Source organism: Tyto alba, unplaced genomic scaffold, assembly GCF_018691265.1.
Source record: "Tyto alba isolate M040663 unplaced genomic scaffold, T.alba_DEE_v4.0 Super-Scaffold_8, whole genome shotgun sequence".
Lineage (NCBI taxonomy): Eukaryota > Metazoa > Chordata > Aves > Strigiformes > Tytonidae > Tyto > Tyto alba.
Genome location: NW_024881329.1, coordinates 15,229,867 through 15,253,674, shown reverse-complemented (window position 1 = coordinate 15,253,674; position 23,808 = coordinate 15,229,867).

Sequence of the window (23,808 nt, the reverse complement as noted above, 5' to 3'; positions counted from 1 at the left end):
GTCTTTGGATGAGAATTATTCCCAGAAGACAATGGAGGAAAAAGTTCTGGAGAAAAATGATAACCCCAGGAGCAGGAAGAGTGGTTTATTCAATGAGCTTTATAAGAAACTGTATTAAAAAACCCCCAACCCTCTGGTGATAATTAAACGCAGCTTAAACTCCTACAAACCTCAATCAAAATCCATCACTGGGATCAGACTCCCATTACTGAACAGTACAAGATGATCTGTTGCTGATGCAATTTCTAACAGCAGTTAGAAATTAACAACTGCTTATTAGCAAGTACGATAGTGATATTGCAGTCAGTGCCAACTGGAAAGCCACCTCTTAAACTGGTTAATTGCATCCATTTTCAGGAAGATTCTATGTAAAGACTGAGTTTTATGCAATGCATTACGGGCAGAGTGGCAGGCTTTAGTGCTGTGCCATGTCCCCAGAAGCTGCAAAAGACTTAATTTTATCTGGAATTATTTTTGCCTGACCAAGAGCTTGTCACATGGATGTACAGAGCCTACCTCCTCTGAATGATACCTATTTGAAAGTGTGTGTTCAGATTAACTGAAATTTATGAGATACAAGCACCTGCTATATCTGCAACCAGCTGAATTCTGAAAAATGTCCAAGTTCGAATGTGTATTTTTTTTGTTATTGTTTCTTTCACCTGTAATTGAGTGGGCTGCAAGTGTGGGTGTTCACAGCAGGGGAAGAAGAATCTGCTGCAGAAATCTCTTCAGTAAGTGGTGCAGGTGCAAACACTAATTAGGCCACAGATGAATAAGCCTGGGGTGTTTGTGCCAGCCCCTATGCTTGCATCCATGTTGGCATTGCCAATAGTTTGCTGCGGTTCGTCACAGTGGCTCTGTATGAGAGCATGATTAAAAAGGTTTATTCCAGGGAAGCACTGAGGTGTGCTGGCAGAGCCATGGCGGGCTTGGAAGCCTACACGGTGTTTTCTAGCCATTCCCTCTCCCCAACGTGCTAATTCCTGGCTGTGTTTTCACAAGGAGGTTGAAATTGCTGGGGCTGCCAGTCTGTGGGATGCTACCTTTCTGTGTGAAAAATTGCTCATCTCATACACAGTATCTCTTGAAAAAAACAACCTGAAAGGCCTAGAGAAAAGAAGTGGTGTAAGACAAGGGAAAATAATCCCTCTAAAGCTCTTTGCAGTCTGTTCCTTCCACAGCCTGACTTGGCACGATAAGGTATACATTAAAACCAGGTCGGTGCATCCCAGATAACTTTGAAAAGCATTTGCCTTCAGAGCTAGTTCTTTCTGTGTTTTCACTAAGTTTCTACTCCTTTCTATGTATCTCTCTCTTCACTCTTTTTTAAAGAGTATTGTAAGTTAAGATCTGCTACCTGCTCTTTCTCACCTTGAAATTTTAATCCTGTACTTGCAACATCATTTTTGATTGCAGTGAAACAACGCTGACTACCAGTCACTGGAGTGTCACTTTGAAGGCCGTATTCTCCAAGACTATAAGGGCCATTTCTATGTACAAATAAGTATGTTAGGGTGAGTTGCACTAGCGCTTCATTTGTTGGTGCGTGAAACTAGACTTTGAAGTCAAGCCCCATCTTCCATGGTGAGACTGGTAAATTGAGAGAAATATGTTGTTAGTAAGACCACCCATGTCAGTGTATGTCAGTAAGTGAAAATAAGTTTTCTTTTACAATGAGTAGTCTATTTTCAATCCATGGAAACATTACAGTACACAGATGTTTTCTGTGTTGTCTTGCACTGGGAGCAAATGAAGCAGGAGCCTTATTTTGCATTGGGAAAACAAGGTTTTCTTAAACATCAGTCATAATAAAACCCTCTTCTCACTTCCTTTGAATGTGCACTCATAAAAATGATCCTAGAAATATTATTTATTTTTATGTGCAGTTGACTGTCAGTGTGCAAACATATACAGATAATTTGTTAATCAGAAAAAAAATGTGTTCATTCTGCAGGTACTTGCTATTGAACAACTTAGAATATTTTTTAAATATTCCAAAAATATGAAATATCATCAGGAATGTCACTAAACAGAGTATACTTTTAGTACTTCCAGAGTGCCTTTTCAACTTTCTAAAAAGGATAAATAAGCCAGTCCATATTTATGGACTATATTTCATTCATGGATAAGACATGATGTAAAATAATTGATCAAGGATCTCAACCATGAAAACCAAGGAGTTTAATTAAAAAGGTAACAGTGTTAAAGTGAGATCATGCTTGACAGATGAAAAATTAGACATCACTGAAATGACCAGGAGAAGCAATTTGCATTAAAAAATACAGTAAAAAGAGAAGCAGAGGGAAGAAGAGAGTGAACTAAGTCTTACTCTCCCACCCAAAACAAACAAAAAAAAAAAGTTGAATTCAGAACTTTTAGCCTTTAATTCCTACTCTTGGAATGTAGGTCCCATTTGGTGCTTGGTTTTGTGTCCTGAATAACAAAGTCTTCCAAAAAACCTCCAAAAACTAAAATGAAGAAAAAACAAAACAAAACTGCCAAAACCCACATAAAACAAAAAAAACCCACACCAAATCTCTGATTTTGCAGATTTTTTTCCTTTTGTAATAATTACTACTTTTATTTTCTCTTTTATTTACTTTTTTTTTTTTTTTTTTTTTTTTTTTTTTTTTTTTGAGTAGTCCTATTCACTTCTAGGTTTCACAAGGCAGCGGGGTAAGAAGTTACTTTAAGATGTTGGGTTTTGATATTTTCATCCATCCCAATCCCTCACGTATTTAAAATAACATAACACTACATAAAGAAGACCTTCCACTGACTTCATGGCAGGAACTCTCAAGGAACCCACAAGCAGCTGGGGCTAGGAGCTGCATGCTAACAAGTGCAGCTCTTGCTGTTTATATGCCTTCAGTGCCCAAAAGGTGCTGAGGTGCATGCTGGGTGTCTGCATGCTGCAGGCACCGTGGAGCTGCCTCTTTAAAGTACAAGACAAATGGATTCTATTTTTCTTCACTAAGAGTGCTCTGTGTCTATATGGGTGTGTTTTATTTTTTGAAGCCATCAGCCATACAAAAGCACCAAAATAATATCATAGATACTCATCTTTGTTTAAAATTATACTGGAAAATTCTCAATGATGTGAGGATTGTGGACATTCCAATTATTTTATTCAATATGCTGAAATCTGAAATGCTACAGCAAGCTCAGCAGGTTTTCAAAATTTTATACACATCTTAATTTCTTTTCTTGCTTCAGACACTATACTTAATGCAAATCTGAAGTCAAAACTGAGTTATTACATATGCTGAGTATTTTAATCTCTTTGCAATATATATTATGAATTGATTATGACATTGAAGCCTTAAAGGTGACAGTTGTCTGCTTTTACACTTCTCCTATGGTCTCTTTCTTTCAACCCTGTAGCCTTTCCGTGCTTCTCACTTCAATCTGTAATACTCCTTTTGCCTAAGAAGTAGACTGCAGATAGATTATACAACCTTAGTACTCTAATCTGGTAGAAAATAAAGGTTCTGGAAAATAGAAGTATTAAAAGGAAACATTTTGGAAAACATGTCAATAGCCCCAGATTCCACTTGGAATGGGGAAAGGTGCAGACGAGAACTTGATTCTAGTCTATTCTGGCTCCCACTAGAAACTCTGTTCCTTTAAAAATTTGATTTTAGTTTGAAATTGAAATGAATGTTTTCTACTTTGCTGAAATAAAGTGTTTCTTCCAACTTTTAAAATTTACTTCAACAAGGAATCTCATTGCTAAGTAATATTGAAGGACTGCATCAAACTCAACAGCAAACATACCAGACATGTTTGCACGATGTTCCCATGGTTGTTTACTGAAATTAAAGTATATAATAATGCTCCATCTTTATGTTTTGCTCCATCAAAGGTAACGATTCACAAGGTTGGATGTCCTCTGAGTTTAGGGCGGACTGAGCACTGAAATAATCTGTCGTGAGTCTCTGAGCAGTTTTTTAACTAGTCGTACAATTCAATATTTGGATGTGTTCAGACCCCCAGTGAGCTTCACAAATTTAGACGTAAACATTTTCCTGAGGAAATCTTTCTGCTAAATTATATCTGTCCTCTGAAAAGATCTGTCTTAATTTGTTGCACTTGCTTCCAGGGGTAAAATTCCCCTGTAATTTCTATGACCAACTCAACTGGTTGTGCAGAGGTAAGGGTCTATACTCAACACATGAATTATACCTGCTGCTACTGCCTGATGGGGGGGATGATTTTTCTATTGTACTAGACAGAGGCTGAAGGCACTGTATGTTCAATTTTGGCATTTTTTTTCCAAGATAATATCAGTTCATATAGGCTATTTCCTCCCTAGCCCCTCAGCTGAACATCTGAAAGTCCCTCAACCTGTTGTACCTGCAATTCATTAGCCAGTACTTTTTACACCCATAGGGTTTTTCAAAATGAGGGAAGGAAAAGCAATTAATAGTGCAATGACATACTCAGCAGCTCTTCACAGAAAAGCTCTTTACACAGAAGGAAATTTCTTGACACATCTGTTAGCTACTGTCAGATGCATGATGAGAAATTGCCATGGGCTATTAAAATCTATTTATTAACTTTTGTGGCCCTGTTATGCATAATTATTATGGCATAAGTATCAATTAAAAGTGTAGCCATTTTAATTGCATTAGTTCAGTTTGAAGGTAATGTCTGCTTTGTCATGGATAGAACAGAAAATACTTTATCTTACTGGAGACTGAGATATAGTTTTCTATTCCAAGACCTATTACGAAGTAATCCAAACCTTTGTTTCAAGATGGGATTTTCCATGCTTGTAAGAACTCAAAATCACATTTTTCTTCCTGAAGGATTTTTTGAATTATCAGAACGTACATAAATTTGAATTAAACATCATATAAGACATTGACTCTGGAAAAGCTGGATATCCAAATCCTGAGTTAGAACAAGCATGCCCTAGACCCCGAGGTATAGATCATATATAATTTTCTACACATCAGTGACACTGAAAATCAAAATTAGACATAAAAAGGCAGGTATTATTTCTTCTATGTACAAAGTGCAGATGTTCTTCACAGGCAGACTGCTTTTGTTTCCAGTTAGAGAAAGCAAGACAGAGCAAAAAGTGTCTTTGAAACAACAGCCTGTTTCTGTAACCCTGGGGTGGGTCACTGCTCCTGGATGAAGTGGCAGAAGAGTGCAAGAGGTGCTCAGAAATGTGGAGAGACAGAGATAAGACAGACAGAGATCTACTGTTTGTTCATTATTTTTAACTTCTATGCATTTGAAGGAAGACATATCTTATTTCTTGATTGGAGAAAAAAATAAATGCCTGCACGGGTTGGTTTGTTTTTTTTTTTCTTGTTTCTTTTTTTTTTTTTTTTTTTTAATACAATATACAGAATTTACAAAACCCCAGCGTATACATATAGTTCTGGGGGTGAAAATCCAGAATTGAGACTCTAGAGGGCCAGAGCCTGTGCTGCTCTGACGGTCTCAGACCAGATACTCAAACCCTGAGTCAAGGCAATTGCTAATGTCACGCAGTAGAAATCCTAAGGCAGCGGAGGCAGATGGATGTGTGGATGGCAGGGAGACCAGAGGCCTGGGACAGAAACACTCCTTTGCATATGAAAGCTTTTTGAAAATGCTGCAGCTGCGGTCAGTTTTATTCTCTGTTACTACAAAGTAAGTAGACTGTGTATCAAAAAATAGCTGCAGCTGGTATTGTTTTTATTGAGGAAGAAAAATGAAATTACCTGCTAATAAGCTCATTCTAGTTAAAATGTATTTTCTACAACTTCATGCAATTATAAAGTTTTAAGCTGAACAGGAACAAAGCAAAATGAATTGAGCCATGTTTCTGTAGGTAAGGGACATCACTTGAATATTTCTCTACTATTCTGCTAAAAAAATAGGAAGAGCTTCCTGAGCTTGCCAAGACAGCTTTTATAGAGGTGGTCAAAGAGAGCTATCAGTTCAAGTAGGAGCCACCAGGCCTATATGCAGTAACTAGACCTTGGAAATAAAGTGGGTTGTGCAGAAAAGGATGAGGAATCATAGCCATTGCATAAAACTGTGTGATTAATATAGAGCAAACACGTGGCATTAATACATACATAGCGTTAAAAAAAGTGCTGTTTGACTAATAAGTTGAAATTCTGATAGATTCTGAGAATAGGAGATACAAAATATGGTAACTCATGTAAAACCAAGGTAGAAGAAACTGATCCTACAAAATGATGTGGCTAGGAATGAACGGATCCTCACGATGATTGTCATGTAACATCTACTAGAGATAATTGCAACGCAAAGGTTTTCTCTAAATTTAGTCTGAGCTAGAAACTAGCAGGTTGCTTGCCAGATTGAATGGCAATTTGAAAGAAAAGTGTAAAGCTGCAGCTAGTACAGGCAAGTACCTGAAAAAAGATGAACCAAAAAGAGAAATTGTTCAGGGTAAGAAAAAGAAAGCATATAGACACAGTTGCAGTTGATAGGTGCTTTTGATGGCTACAGCCAGTGCTGCTGTGAAAATAATTGAAGTCTTTCTTAATACCACAATGATACTGGAGGTAGTCTGCAAAGTTAATTTCCAGAAATGGTCTGCCATTTATTTCTGGGACATTTCTTTAACATTAGTTCACTCTCACTCTGCATCAAGTCAGTTGGCAAGTGGATTTTAGACACTGAAAGAAACTAATGCACCATATATATATGTTTAAGTTATACTCACGAACAGGAAGATTTTAATGAGTGGACTTGGTGGGGGGAGCATGCATGGAAATTAGGGAGTCTGAATGTTGGGTAAATTAAATATCATCCTTTTTCTTCAGAACAAATATTACTGTTTCTTAAACAGCAGTGCATAGTGCCTGCAGAAAACAAAAGCTGAATTTTTTCTGAGTGCTTCATCTAGTACGTTAGATAAAATGCAGACACTTGTGCACAGTAGCTCCTGACTCTTCCAACACAGCTCCAGCTGATTTTAACAAACAAACTTTTTTCTCTTCAGGAAACAAGTCAGCTTCCCCCAGCTATGGGAGAAAACAAGCAAATCCTTTTAAATTATTCCAACCGATGATTGTTCTCTTAACCAACACTAAATTGCCATTCATCAAGAATTTAAGAATCAGTGAGTAATTTAAAATAATCCTGAGACTACAATGGGGATGGAAAGGGTGAAAGCTGATGTACTATATGAAACAGGTTATTTTTGAATGGAACATGACTATGTTTGGAGCATTTGCCACAATTTGGGGTTGGCTGTGAATTCTTTTTGTGTTATCAGGTTTATCCATGCAATGAAGCACAAGCAGATGGACAAGTGCTGAGTGATGCAAGGCAAGATTAGAGGTACAGCGTGCCTCAAGTGGCACTTTAAAAGTAGTGTGCTTGGCTGAAACACTGAGTCAGAGCACAAAAAAGCTGAGATGCGAAATGACAAAGAAAACCCATGGTTAATCTTAAAATTGCAAATTGTACATTGTGTTTCATATCTCATAGGTACTCTGGCTTAGTGGGGATTTTCAAACAGCCATCAGTTTTAGGGCGTGTCCACATATCCTGTGTCTGTAATTTGATGACTCTGTATGTATATCACAGATGTTTAGCTCGTATATGTTTTTTTCAAAGGAGATACTTCTTTTCCGACTCATGATATTTCCTAGCAAAAAATGCCCAGAGCTGCATGCGTTTTATGAACAACTTCTGATAGTTTTTCAAATCTCCTTAATATTCATAAAATAAATCTCCTATAAAGTAATTGTCTAATTAAAGATCTACTTTTATCAATTGTGCTTTACAATCCACTTGAGCTTTCAGAGTTTCAGTTGAATTTAAAACTCATGGATTATTGCTCTGAGCACCAGAGATCAAAGCAGTAACACCACCACTAAATCCTGTGGTACTTACTCATCTCTCGTATTGTCGATAAGTAGTATTTTAGTTCCTCATTTAAATTAGCCACTTCTTCTAAACTAGAGATTTCTCTTCCTGGGGCTTCTTCTAAGGGGCTGGACTTTCAAGGGAGAGTGTGCTTTAAACACTTCATTTAGTAAGTGGTCATTAGCAGTAACCGTTGGAAGATTACTGATTTCCTTGCAGTTTCGAAATATATGGAGTGCTGTATTATAAGTGGCTTTGAACAGTGAAATGTGTATAATCTGATATTTCAGAGTGACTATTTAGTTGCATTTTTAATAGAGTTGCTAGGCAGTTTATACATGTTTTTTTGGGCAAGACTGAGAACAGAGGGCTGAGCTGGACCTGATGCCTGTTTGTAAGTCCAGTGGTGGCTACTCCTACCACGGCAAAGGGCTTGGGGCCTCCTGAGGAAGCACAGAGAAATGGAGGCTTCTTCACTAATCTTCCAACAGCCAACTAGTTTGGTCTTCAGGAACTTGCTGAATCACATGGTTTCTGATGTGTTTAGTGATTATTGAACGGACGTCTGTCCGGTTACCGTGTCGGTCCCTCAGATGGATGTCGTAGCCCCATTGGGAAGAGGTGTCGCAGGTCTCCTACCTGGCATGTGAAGAGCAAGTTCTTTTTGTTTGATTTCAGCATAACCTTTACTTTCTTCACTCTATCCCCCTAGATTTTTTCTGGAGAAGATAGTGAAGACCCTCTCTGTACATGTCACTCATGATTTTTAGATCACTACTGGGGGAGCTGTATCACTCATTCTCACTAGTAACTGTTCTCTGTCCCCTTCCCCTTTACTCCTCCAGAAAGAAAAGCATTGGCTGTTAAAGGCACTTAATGAAACTGTGTGTTGAGTCCAGGAATTATGACTGAACACAAGTGGTACTTGCCAGTTTTAGGAATGGATTTAATTTGTTTGGATTTGGCTCTTCTGACTGCTAATACTGAAAGAAGTGTTCATCCCCTAAAAGTTCATTTACTGCTTCAAACCTAAATGAATCATAACCAAAGCCAAAAAGGAAGAACTCTTGGATGAGAGGGCAGCAAGAGGAAAGCAAGTTCAATGGGAAGATGCAAGAGTTGAATATATTATTTCACAGAGTAAGTACACTGAGATATTCCAAAAAATACATATGGTCAAACACCCAGATGAACTTACGCTATTATACAATGCTGAGATACAGAGCATCTGTTAGGCTAAGTTGTGAGGTTACAATATTACTTCTGTTGCTAAAGCTATTACAGTCTTAATATACAAATCTGGTCAAGTCCATCTGAATATGAAACGTATTTCAAAATTTAGTTTGTATGCAAAGGAGCTCAGCCTAAATTAGGCCATTTGCAAATAGAAATAGCTGAAGGTAATGTGAGAGAACTAGAAAATCCCATGGTAAATTTTTTTTTGTCCTTTTCTGGTTTTAATACCAGATTCCAGCCAGGTAGGTCAGATGGAAATCAGGCATTGCTTGATGCTTGACCTGTGTGACTGCCAATTCTATTTAGAGTCTCCAGAACATGTTTTTACACCATCAAGTCATTATTTTTAAGTGGAAATATTCTTCAAGACAGAATTCTACTTCCATGCGCATTGGATTTGGTTGCTGATTTTTAAATATTTATAATTAATTTTTCTGTATCTGGATTATTAGCTTTTTTCCCTGATAAAAATTATATGTAACTCTAAATTTCAGTTTGTTGTAATTGTATTTACTGCATTTTTCTTATGGACTGAATAGCTGAGGTAGAATATGTTGATTCCATTTTTCAGACATTCTGCCCATGTTAGGAATTTATCACCTTGATGCAACCAGTTTGTTATCCTTGCTAGATATAAATATTTTCTGCAACTAGAGTTTAAAGAGTTTTCAGTGTCTGCAAGCCATATTTTAGATATCTTTGTTTCATCGGAAGCGTTTTATAGTGGCTAAAACTTCATGACATGTCAGGAACAAGAGAAAAGTAATTAAGTAAATGAAATGTCAATTGTTCCTTTAGACAGAAAATCAATCCTTTTTTCAGGAAAACTCTTCCAAATTTTGGCCTTTGCAGTGTCATGCAATTATCAGTCTAGTGGCCCTGATTTAGGCCATTGCCTCAGGGAAGTCAATAGGTCAAATTTAGCTACTCATTTCATTGATGTACCTAACATAAGTGAAAGAGCGCCATTCATATCTATTGTGAAATTAAAAAAATTTGTCTCGAGGAGGAGTTCTGGCCTTTGCAGTGTTGAAGAAGCAGCTATAAGAAGGTGCATGGTCTCTGAACCTTTTTTGCCTGGTTCTGCTCAGCAGCTTCCAATAGCACTTGGCCATTAAGCAGAAACAACAGTTCTTTAGGGTAGCCAAAAGGAAGGTAATTCATACACTTATAACTCACAGAAGACCTTAGCAGAATCTGCACAGTTAGAGGCTGTTATAGGTGGGAATTTGGACCATTTATTGAAGCCAGATAAAGCTGGGAAGACATAACAGAAAGAAATATTTTAGTATTTTGCTGTATGTTTTATCTCTAGTATTCTCCTTACTCTACTTATCAATGAATACTAGCATAAAGCTGAATGATGTTTTGAAGAGTATTTGTAGAGAGTAAAAGCATTGAGAAGAAGGTATCAGTAAGTGTTTCAATGAGTAATCATACTCATTATTTTCGTAGTTTATGAAAGAGGTAATACTGCTGAAATGGACTCTTCCTCAAATAGAAAGGCAAAAAAGGCTGCAATTGGATATCTGGCCTCTGAAAAGAATGGAAGGATGGACTTCTCTAAACCAGAGTAGATCTCTAGTTGTATAATTATGAATAAAGCAGTCCAACATTTGTGTTCCTAAGGTGAGAAACACCCTCACTTAAAACTTTGAAAGGAGCTTTAAAAATTATACTTTTCTACAAAAAAATCAAGTTGTTATGTCAGCTTGGACTTCATAAACACCAAAATGATTGTCTTATTAAACCGTAATCTATTGAGTCACAAGAAACAGGTAATGTGATTTGGTTAACAGCACATAGCTATTAAGGAATACCCAATGACTATTTCACAAATCAGTAAAAATTACAGCTAATTTCCAAATATTTAATCTCTGGAATAACTGTTTTTGCTCTAGTTATTCTTCCTGATGAAACATTCTCTCTGTAATATCTTTTAGGCTGCAATGCATGTTGTGGGAGATCAGTCTTTGTCCTTACTATGGGGCTAGTAAGTAGAAGACCATTATCCCACTTCCTATGTGCAATGGAGAGGCCATCACAGTTGTGGTCAACTTGTGCTTATCAATTTTGGGATCCCAGAATGAAAAGATTGTGCTTATTCCTACCCAGGTCGGAGATTTAGAAATTTCAGTTTTTTCTTCCATATGCAGGCCATGCTACAGTTTTGTTCTTAATTGAAAATCCTGACTCTGATTGATCAGCTAATAATAATAGATGTCTAGATAGACAATGCTAATGAAGGATTACCCGTAGTCTGCCTGTAATTCATGCTGGAAATGATAAGTAAAACTTCTATAGTGGCTCTGGACTCTGCTGGTGGAAAAATATCTCAGCTGCTCTACTTGCTGCCAGGCAGAAAGGACCTGACTGAGGCCTTTGTGTCTCAGAGCTGTTCATCTGCCTAAAAGCTAGGACATGAAAGCTGTTTTTCTAATAACCAAACATGTTAGGTTGTAGTAAATTCATTCAACAAGCTATGTGGAACATAAGAAAAATATTTAGCCTATTAGTGAAGAGTGCTTAATTCCTGTAATTACCTTCTTGATTTCCTTCCCTGTTTCTGAACATAATGTAGCTGCATAAAAACTCATAGTGAATAGGGCCATAGCAAGGTTGGATGATGGGTTTTGCCTATAAGAAGGGTGCTTGGCATGGAAAGATGCTTGTGCAGCTGCTGCTTATGATTAAGAGCTGTAAGTCTGCTGTGGCAGACTGAGCTGGGCAGAGAGCCAGAGGGGTGTCTCCTCACACCCCCTATGCCAAATGTCCACAACTTTAAATATCTCACTGTGTGCTGGGCCACAGTGCAAAAATATGTACAGCCCATTTGGGTAATGTCCCATCTACTTCAGTGAAAGTCAAGGCAGATGTCCGAGCACAATGAGAAATGCATTGACTGGCCTGACTGCAAATCCTGCTCCACTCTGTCTTTACAGGAAAAAAAAAGAGATTCATTAAGTATATAATACTTCCAGTACATAAGAAAGATGTATTATGTACTCAGTGACCGCCGGTTTACCTGTATTCTTTATGTCATTTATGAACAGATGCCCATAAGTGCACACATTGTTATCAGGAATATAAATACTGAATTTTCACAGAAACATTGGCCTGAATAATGGTGGAAATTTGAAACAAAAGGCTCTGAAGTGCTCTTACAACAGCATGTTAATCTGTCCAAAGTAATGATAAAACCTTTATACTAGTATGCTGTAATTACTGCAATAAGTACATTTAAAGGGCAGAAACGGTGCTGTGCCTGAATTCAGTGGAGGGTAGCCAGGCAGCAATATAAAGTGGCATTTTGTGAGGTAAATGTGAGGAAACGTGCTTTATCCCGAAATATAATTATCTTTAGATGGATGAAATTGTCCAGGTACATTTATTAAGGGAGTGTTGGGCTCTCAAAAGCTGGAACTGTCAGAAACAGATACATCTGCAGCATACATCAGATGTGTGACATGAGTTATCTTTTTAAAAGGTTTCCAGGTTTCCTACATAGTTGCTAAGGTAAAGCCAAAGTGGCTGGGCAGTGTCTGAAATCATGGGATGGAGGAATTCCACAGAAGGAGGGTAGATATATACAGTGACCGCTAACAGGATGCTGTTGGATGACCCATGGTGTCCTCGTTCGTTCTCTGGATGCAGCATTTTGGATGTCCATGCTACAGCTACTCATTCGTATGTTCTTTCATGGGTGGGTAGACCAAAACAACAACCCCGCTGCCAAACCCAAGAAGCTGTTTTTGCAAGAAAGCTGGGTGTAATTCAACAAGGGAAGAGTCTGCCGCAGGAAGGCGGATGAGCCTGTGCCACATTTGGCTCTCACCCTTCCCAGGCACTACATCTGCTGCTCTTGTGTCGTTGAGCACCTCCTTGCCCTCAGCACCATGCCCAACAGCTTGCTAAAGGTACCCCTGGCTTCATGCCACATAGACCCCGTTCCTTGAAAGCTGAAACACTGTCCTGTCTGGTTTTAGAAATTTTGAGCTGAGAGAGAAAACAAAAAAACGGGGACTGATCTTTGGGAAGGATGTTTTTTTGTACTGTGAACATAGAAATTATTAGGCTTCTTTTAAACACAGTTTTGGTTGTATACACAAAATGAAATCATTAATGAAGGTCTTGATGATCTTTGCCTTTCTTGGTTCAAGGGTGAAATGTGAAAGAATAAAAATCCGTACAGCACCTTTCATATAGTAATTTTAAAGATGCTTATGTTAAGTCAGTCAGACATCAGGATCTCTGTCTTTTAAAAATAGTATAATGTCACCTCCTGCTTAGACAACAAGACAGACCATATGATTACTGTTTTCAAAGCTGTGTACTTACAACTAGGATCTCATATCCAGTGCAAATTATGGGTGTTCAGAGCACTGAAAATAGAGACAAATTAGCCCTTGTCCTACCATTGACAAAAATCAGAGCTTGGACAGTGTTGCCTTGACTGCACATCTCCTGCTCTGGATACAAGACAACAGTTACTTAGATGACATAGAATAGATCTGATATGCATTGGTACAGCTATAATACAAAAAGGGACTGTAAGAAGGGTAAGCACTAGTCTTTAGTATAAAAATAGGCAAAATAATTTTGGAAAGAGGTGAGGGTAGGGAAGATATTATTCATTTTATTTACATAGAAGGGGTAGATTTAATTTATCCAAAGAGTTTTGCTCTAGAAACCTTGTTCTTAATTCCTCTGTTGTCTAAAATGTCAAATACTGTGTCTTTAGGTTCAAAATTCCAATCTTTCACTTGCTGGAAAATAAAATATAAAAGCATATGGCCAAGAAGAGCACAGAAAAAGATTTTTTTTTTTAAATTTTTTTATTTTACTAACAGGGTAGCTAGCTCTCAGAAGATAATGCTAGAAGGTTTTCTGGAGGCACTGTTATTCTGTTCAAAAACTTACTGTCTTAAATACATACATATATACACACAAAATTTCTCAAAATTTGTTTGTTGTAAATAATGTTGATTCACAGCAATAATCACTGCATGATTTTGCCACTCTTGTTCCAGAGAGATTTAATTTAGAATGATGTGATTTCATTTCAAATGTATTTTTTTCCATCATGTGAACATGCTGTGAGGTAAGGAGGAGAGTGTAGACTATGAAGAAACTAAAATTATATTAATTTTGAGAACTTAATTACGGGTGATTTTCATTATAATATCAGACAGTAAAAATTGACATTCATCAAAGACAGAAATTGAAAGACCACTCCTGTGTTATCTGACTGGAAGTTACTTGAGGAAAAGAATGACTTGAAGTATTTAGCAGCTAAATACTGTTTCTGCACACTAGAGAACACCTTCCAGTTTAGTTACATCCAAAAGGAATCAAACCTGTGTGCTCTGAGGCTCTGTGTGGTCTGTGGAGAGAGAAAACTGCAGCAAAGGAAGTAAAATGACAGATTTGCTTCCATGTTGAGATTCTGATCCAAGCTGTAATGCTGATGTAAGCATATTTGTTATGTCCATGTAGCTATTTCTGCCGAGGATGGGATGAAATTTCCTGTGCACACTGTATAAGGATTGGAATAAGAGTCTGATGCTTGGTTAGTCAGAAGGGGAACAGTTTTTCAAAAAGAAAGCAAATCTGGCTGAGTCATCACCTCTGGGAACAGAAGGATTAGTGAAGCAGAAGCAAAAGATAAAACATGGAGTAATGTGGAAGATTAATGGAGACCATTGCTGTGTTTCACTTTCCTCATCTTGCCTCTTCAGCAAAAGTTTAGAAAGCTGCCATGATCGTTTTTAGAACGAGAAAAGGCCTTGGAGAAAAGGCCTGGGATGCCTTCTATCAGAACCCCATCAAAACATGATGTGAATGACCAGTTTTCAGGACACCAAGCTTAGACTCGCCATTAAGGTCAAGGCAAAGGTGAAGGCTGTGTGTGCCGTATTACAAAGTATGGTATACAAATTGTGAAGAAGTTCCAGTTTATTTGTGCTGTATGTCACATTCATTTATGGCTATTCATGCTGCTGATGGAAGTTGTATTTTCAGATCCAAGCAGAAGCGAGCAGAGTTAATGTGGAAATTTCAGCTTTTCTATGCACTGTTCCATTCTCTGAATACTTGGTTTCCCACCCTTCATATTGCAGGAACATGAGATTCTTTCAAATAAAGTATAGTTAAATCCTGAAGTCAAAAGCAATAACTGGTAGGGTCACTATGATGAAACATATTCTGTGCGAAGGGACTCAGCAATTTTTAATCATAGTAAAACATACACGTATATATGTGTGTCCCACTTCTGGCATATCCGAATTGTGTTAAAAATTGGTTTATTTGCAACTCATTACTCTGGCTGAAGAAAGTCGTTTTATTTTAGCCTAGTGAGAATCCCTTCCATTTATATTCTGGATATATTGACATAAAATATGAACCAATATCTCCCAATTAGTGAGTATTCACTAAAGTTTCCAATTTCAGTTTTTTTTTTTTTTTGTTCCCTGAGTATTTTTTACATATTTTTAGCACATGACTATTTTGGGATCTCTGAATTCTTCTTTCTTATGCAGAGAGACCATTTATCTATTTTGTACCTGCAGTCCTTTTTGTGGAAACTCTTTCTCCCTGCGTATTGAGAACAAATCAATATCAAATGAAAGCTTTAAAATATTCCCAAACTGCATGTGAAACAAATGGGATTTTTAAATGCTGAGTTGACACCCCTTCCCACCACGTTTTTGAATGAGATATAAAACTGAGGTCTTGACCACATGTAGTTGTTTAACAGATCCCATGGCGCTTTTTTCAAGAGTAGAGGTGAAAGCTGCAAAGTCATGGCTTAATTTCAATCAGATAATTGTATTCTACCTACTTAAAAATTCCTCACTGGTTTCTGTTAGAAAAGATATTCCTTATTTTTGTCCTAAACTGTTGTGTTGTGCATTGCTAAAAGGCTTTTGCCCTTTGCCCCAGTAGAAATTCTTGTTCCTGGACATTTCAGTAATGAGTGAAGTGATCATTATGTGTCTAATTTGCAATAAAATTTCCTAAAGCTTTTCAAATGCCACAGGAATTGTGGAAATAGAGCAGATACTATCCTCTGCCCCTCATAGACCATACAGTGTACATTATTGTCCCATGGTTTGGAAGAGTGATTAGGAAGTGTAAGCACAGAAGCAGCAGATGAAACATATTTATTATAAAATATTCCTGGCATTCTATCTAGCTTGTGCGTGGCATTTGTAGCTCAGGCGTGTGCACAACAGCTACACAAGCTTATAGTATAAACTGATGTAAGATTACAGCGCTAAAGCTAGTAAAATGATCTTAATTTCTTTTTTAAAATCCCGCCTGACAACACTCTTCTAAATATGTTGACATTGTATCTCATGCAGGTGAAGCACAATTTTGCTGAAGGCTCCTGAGAGCTTTGTGAGCATGATTTCGATGAAAACATAATTTAGCTGAAGCCTGAGGACTGTGGGGACCCCTGGTGCAACAGGAATACCAAAGTATTTCTAAACGGGGCTACACTGTGTGAAGAAGATGCTTTGTGAGCTGAGAAAATGAGTGATGGAGATTTAATCTGGTGCCTTGCCTTTGCCTGCATAAGGAGGCGTCTTGAAAAAGCTGGAGGTTATGCATACTGTTTAGATGTTTTGAATCATCCTGTGTATAGTTTAGCACCATTAGGAACAAAGCTATTTTAAGGTTAGTAGTCTTCCAACTGAAACATATGAAGTGTACTTAGAGCTCTTCTAAAAGCTCATCAGAACGGATAAACCCTGTTTTCCTCCCTCCTCTATAACTCCATGTCCTGAGCATGTGTTTCTGCTACTTACCTTGTAGTGGCTGTGGCACTTGTCTGACCAAACTTGTTTTTTTGCAAGTAAAAAGGCCATACAGGGCCAGACCCTCTGGCCTCAGACTCTGCCTCTAATGGCGGGCAAAAGTGAATGCTCAGGGAAGGAGAGAAAAATCAGATAGTTATACCCTTCCCAAACACCCTCCAGCAATTTGTGACTTCAAGACTTTCTAAGCCAGGAGAGGCATCTAGGTATGCAATAACCCTCAAGGGGTTTTTCAGCAGAGAACTTGTCAGGGAAGACTTGTCCAGTCCTTCCCTCAGTGCTCATAAAGTTTCATCACTCACAGCATCCCGTGGACAGGAGCCACTGCTGAGCTATGTACTGGGTGACCGACCACCTCCTGTTTGCTTTCAACCTGCCATCTGGAAACCAGATGACACCCTCTCCTACTGGAGGAGGCAGTGAACAGTTGATCTACCATCTTCTCTCCAACACTCATGTCTTCATCTAGGTCTGTCTTATCTCCATTTGCTCACTTATTTTCCAGGATGAAAACTCCTAACCTTAATCGTTCTTTGGACACAAGTTGTTCCTGACCTACAGTAATCCTTGCTGCTCTTCTCTGAACCTTTTGTAGATCTGCTCAGTCATTTTTGAGATGGGAAAGCCAAACCACATTATTCAGTGGTCCAAAGTTCTCTCTTTTGTTTTCTTTTCTTTCATTGTAGTTCCTAAGACTTTATTTGCTCTCTGACTGCTATTAAGCTCTGTGCTGATGTTTCCTAGAGTTATCTATCATAATCCCAAGATTGCTTTACTCGTAAAGGTCAACTCAAAGCCCATTATTTTCTTTCTGAAGTTAGGATTGCTTTTTACTGCGTGTGCCATATATTATTCTACACTGAATTTTATCTGTCTTTTGACACAAAGCTGCTCAGTGTCATAAGGTCTTCCTAGAATTCTTTCTAGTCAGCTCTCATCTTTTACTACTCTGAATAACATTCTACCATTAATAAATTTTGCCACCTTGCTGTTCAGTGCATTCTTATGGTATTACAGATATGTTAAACTTTAGACATCTCAATGCAGAATACTATGAAACACCACTGGAGATCACTCTCAGTTGAGAAAATTATCCTATTCTCAGTTTCCTACCTGTTCACCAGTTATTTTACCTATTTTCATTTTTATGCAAAGGTTGCTTAAATATCTTCAGAGCATATAGAAAGAGGCTTGGTTGGGAGTCATTTGGAAGTGTAAATGGATTGTTTCATCTGAAAAAGTTTATGACTCCTTACAAAAGCATCAGGTTTGTGTAGCTTGGCTTTCCCTACAAGTGCTGATAACATTTATCCAAGTGCTTCAGTTCATCATACACATTCAAGAATAAAATGGTAAAAAGGAGAGCCAAGAAAGTACATTAGTAGCACTTGCTGTGCTAGTGGCCTAAACTGACTTATCTCCTAATCTGATGAGCACTGAGCATCACACTGGTGGGTCTGTGTGGCCTCTGTTTTGAGCAGCAGTGAGCTGGTGCTTCAGCCAGAACGTGAAACCAGCTGTGTGGTGGCAATGTGACTCCACAGGCAGCAGCCATGACCTCTTCCTCACCAGATGGGCATGATGCCTGCTGGACTGGGCCAGTGTGCTCTCACTAGAGTTGGCTCATTTCACCACCCTTTTCTGATAGAAGGGGAGCAAGGCAGTTGTTTTTTTGTATTTTTTTGTTTGTTTGTTTTGGGTTTTTTTGTTTGTTTTGTTTTGTTTTTGTTTTGTTTTTTTTTTTTTTTTTTTTTCCAGAAATAAAGGCCATTGCTTTAGCATGTAAATGAGTAATATGAGAGCTCTCAAAATTATGCCATTTTCTGAATGTGGAAATACAAGTCTGATGGGGTTTTCCATGCCAATTCAGGGAAATTACTGAGGCTGAGAAGCATTTTATCACTCAAGTATGCAACATTTTGAGTGTACAAATTCTCGCAGGAGTGAGGTCTCAGTTGTTCTCCCACCACCCAGCTTTCCTTGTCATTGGCAGAAGCGGAGAAAACAGCTATGGATTCACAGGTCCCTTTTAACCAAGGCAGAGGTATTGTGTTGGTCTGTAGGACAACATGCTTTAAAGATCCTCTTTTAAGCAGCAGCCCCTGAAAGAACATGGTAAGGCTTAAGTTGTTTGACTGGACTATTGGCGTTGCCAAGTGTACCCCAGAGACTCTAACTCCTCTGACAGATTCAGTTATTTAAGACTACTTAAATTTTCTAATAGAATTTTCAAATAAAAAAAGTGATTTAATTGTATTTTAAAGCCTTCAAAAGGAAAAAAAAAAAGGAATACATTAAATTGTTTTTAAAATTGACTCATAACTATGTAACTGTAGTAGCATACAGTGTAAGTTCTGTCACTCTATTAAAATATACAGGAAAAAAGAGAGAGGTTGTCTTTGCTTACTCAAATGTCCTACTGAATTCAAAACAACAAATTAAAATGTAAATTAAAGTCTTTCTTTTTTTAATTTTTGCAGATGCAGAAAGACTGTGAAGATAAACTTCAAAGGTTCTGGTGACTGTCTTATTTTCTCCTAGGGAACTTATAAACACCATTGTAATGTGAATATAAGATAAAAAAAATATCTACTGGCATCACTAGGCTATTGTACTTCAATTTTTGTTTAAAGTAAAACACCTAAGTTAAGTAAATTTAGAGAACTTGAAAGTCTTCCAACTCATATAGTGTTCAAAGAGTAGGTTGAGGATATTTAGTAGATGGAGCCAAATTATTTTTACCCACTAAGTTAACTAATTGAAATTTAAGAGTAGTCCATTACTTTGTGATTATTTTTTACAAAGAAACAGAAGATGCATTTGTTGTTGCTTGTATTTTGAATACAGCAAAAATCCTGTCATTTGAGTCCAGCTGGTAGCAGTTATTCATGAATCAGAATTGTCCCATGCAGTTGTTAAGGTGTGTTTTGTAAGCTGTATTCAAACTTGAAGGAGAAAAGTTCAATAAGAATAAATACATACCACAGCAACAATATTCTTTATTTATAGCTCTTTATTTAGAAATAATGTATTTTTACTGGTACACCAGACAAGCTGCACTTGCAGATCTTGATATTTGTGTTTTGTTTTCCACATTAACGAAGGATGCAAATTTATTGCTTTGAATAGAGAAAACAAACATATGTCTAATTTCCAGTTTTGCAAAAATTTACACCATGCAAAACTCTGATTAATTTTTTTTAATTGTTTGGGTTTTTTTTCTAAACCTATTGAGTAAATTTCAGATCATTACAAATAAATAAACATGCAAAAGAAGGTACTTTAAGAAAATTTTAAAAAATAAACCTATTTCATGGAGAAAAGGTGATTCTTTAAATTTTCTATAAAGGCAAAACATATTGTAATTTATAAGTTTATAAGCTGGTTGTGAAAGCAAACACATTTAGGCACAAATATTTAGGCACCAAAATATTGGCTGTTGTCTTCTTAAAACAGTTTGCCCTTATTAAGTATGGTCAAAATGTCCCATAAGGTGGCATGACAGGAAAAGTGGCTTCCATTTGTCCCCTCTGGCATAGTGGAATGGATAGACTGCCTATAAGTCAATCTGGTTGCCTTCTACTATTCCATTTAGATACCTAATGTTAAAAATTATTAGTATCTGCTGGACTTTTTGTTTAAAAATATGAGTGGAAACCTTTAAGGGGTGTATGTCTGAGCACTGAATTCAGCAAGGCGGAAGACACCTTGCCAGACACCTTTACCAGCCATCCTGCTGGTAAAATCATCCTGAAAAGGTGAGCCACGGCTGGGCTGAGTAATATACTTGGGTTACTTATGAGGTATGGGAAGGAAACGGCATCTCTGAGGCATTATATGCCTTCCACTTTCGAAGTGATCAGATCTGCCAAAAAGATATAAACCTTCATTTCTCTCTGGTCTTTCTCTGTCTTCAGATGTGATTTTTTTTTTTTTTTTTTTCTGTCATGATGCTACAGCACAAATATGCTGTATTTTCCTCAGTTCCTTTCAGGGAAATTGACTTTTTCCACATCACTACCTTGATAGAAAGTCATCTCCTCCTGTGACTCCCTACTTCATTTGCTGGTTTGTCTAGAGACTGTGGCAGAGCCCAGAATTTCAGCCTGCCCCTTAGACAGTTGGGCTAATTCAAGGGTTGACAGACCCACCTGAAATACAAAAATTAGGTAGCGTGTCAATAAACAATAGTTTGGGAGGGGTTTCTTCTGTCCTGCTCTCCCTTACAATATATTCTGGATGATGTGCTCTGCCTGTAAGATTTGTAACCCCTAATAACTTCTGGGAGGAATGTGTTACTCAGTGTGCCAAACCTCATTCTTGACCACAAAACAGTGAGCAGCTTCAAGCTGCTAATATGTCTGCAGCTATCAGTAGCAGCTGTGATTTCTTTTTGTTCTCAGTAGCTTTGGATTTGCAAAGATCCCTGTAATTTAAAAATTTTTATTTACTCAATCTGCCTACGTTTTTAGATGGAATAAATGGACTTGCTGCTTTGTAGGTTTTCTGGTTTGACCTCTGGTAAGTCTAGCAGAAGTCAAGAAGCTCTTCATTTTAATAGTTCTATGGCCTAAACATGTGGTCCTCTGTGGATTTAAAGTTGCCTTTGAAGTTAGTGAGAACACTAGACAAATCTAGTAGTGCCTGTGTTCACTCTTTTGTCACATCAAAACTAAACTGGTGTGTGACACTCAATTTCTATGTTGTACTTCCAGTGGCATAACAAAAGATGACACTCCAGTGTATCATAGTAAGCAACAAGCATTGACATCTCTGGGTGTTTCTTAGAATATTTTTGCATTAATAATGTGGACTTTTGACAATCTTCCAACTGATTTTGCTGGAGATAATGAGGTCTTGTCATAGTACCTGTCTTCTGTTGCACTTTATCTGTGCTGCTGGAAGCCACCTGGAATGAACTTGGGTATTCCTCTCATGACATAGTAAGGGGAGGGGTGGATTTTTCCTGACGTTCATATACTTTAACTCATTAGATTTACTTGAGTCATACTAGAAATGTTTTTCTCTTGATTGGATGCCTCTGTCATCTAAATAATGTTGTGTGTCGATACTTTTTCTTCCTCAGGCAGTTGCAGCATTGGGACATACAGTTTGTTCCCTGCTCCAATCCTGTCCATTATCGTAATTTCCTGCCATTTTATGTGTGCTCTCTGCATCACTGGCACCACGGTGCCTACATTTTGTTTCATCTCTCAATGTCTGGTTTACCAGCTTTTTTCTGTTTGCATGCCTTTGTTCTCTTCATGCGGATGAGAGGTCTTTTTCTTTGCAATTCCCCTTGTAAGGTTTGATCCTGTCTTTTACGGATGGTCTCTCCTCCACTTGGACCATCCATAGTTCTCCAGGACTGCACTCAGGTGTCAGATACCTCATACCTGTGACATTGCAGTAGTAGCATTTGTTTCACTTTTAGTTCTGTTTTTTCAAGTAACATCCCCCACCCTATACCATAGATGTTTAAAATCATGTCTGCAGGTGTATCCTTTCACAACTTTAATCATATTTCTTTCTTTTCTCTCCCAGAATTTGGGGTGGGATTTTTTTTTTATATTAGTTTGTTAGCAGAGTCAATGTCCATACTAGGCAGTGCAACATGTTACAGATTATGACATATGATTCTATTATTAGCACTAAATAAATCACTCTGGAACTGGAATTAGTGCTACATTCAGACTAACTAGTTGTGCTGAGAACTGAGAGCTGTTATTTTTAGGACAGAAACGACAGTACCCTAACTATAATTTCTTTTGCCTGCATAGAATATAGGTTATGTTCTCCCTGCTGCCAAAAGCCAACTCAAAATTTTTGCACATCCGTGATCGCAGGCTTGAGGCTTAGCTGACACATGGAGTTTACATTCACTCACTGAAAAGGGATTAAATTATTCTCATGGACTAATGTTTCAGGGTAAATAAGAAGATTGTATAAAGATTGTCACTTAAAAGTCATTACAGCGTCTGAGCTAAATAACGCCACTGAGGATGCACTGAGCATCAAATTTTATTAAAACTAAACCATAACTTTCATATTTTAGAAAGAGTTCATTAAAACTTGTCTTATCTACTTAATTAAAGGCAAGTGTCCCTATATAGAGACAGACAAAAAAATTAACATAATATGCCTCAGCTTCTCCTGAGGAATGTAATATTCTTATCTTTAGAACACTAATTGCTGCAGTTAGGGTTTTGTTAAAAATGAATTGATATTTGCTAAAAGTACAGATTTGACAGATGCGGAAAACACAAGTGACTACAACAGCATTCTGATACTTAGATGAAACAAGGTATTTAAATGTTAATATAGTGTTTTTCTAATAAGAGGAAAAATATTAGTTTAGCAAATTAATCCCAGTGCACCAGTGTCTTTCATGGGATTGTAGTGCTTTGTTAATCTATCATATTACAAAAGATTCAAAGTAAAAGCTATTTCTATTATAGTAAACTGTAGCAACGTGTAATAACAGGGAAGATTAGTTCCTGCCCACACAATTAGGCAATGTATTGACTTAATACAGTTCATGCACATACATAATAAATGGGAGTTTATTATAATATGCACGCAGCCATCTTGAATACACTGATTAGCAACATAATACAGTCAAACATAATCATATATATTTGTATTTTGTCGAGTGCAAATTAAGTCAATGTATTCCAGTGTTACGTATTAGCTGTGTTAAGATGACAAGCTGCATGGAGACAAAAGAACTAACTGATATTTATTTCAGTAAATCCTCCCTTACGCTGACAAGTAAATATTCCATGAACTACAGATCAACTTGAGGAGAAGCAAGACACGTACGGGAACAGAAGCAATATATTAATGGGATATATTAGCAGTTTAGAAAATAATCTGTAACAATCAGCAAGGTGCAAGTAACAGC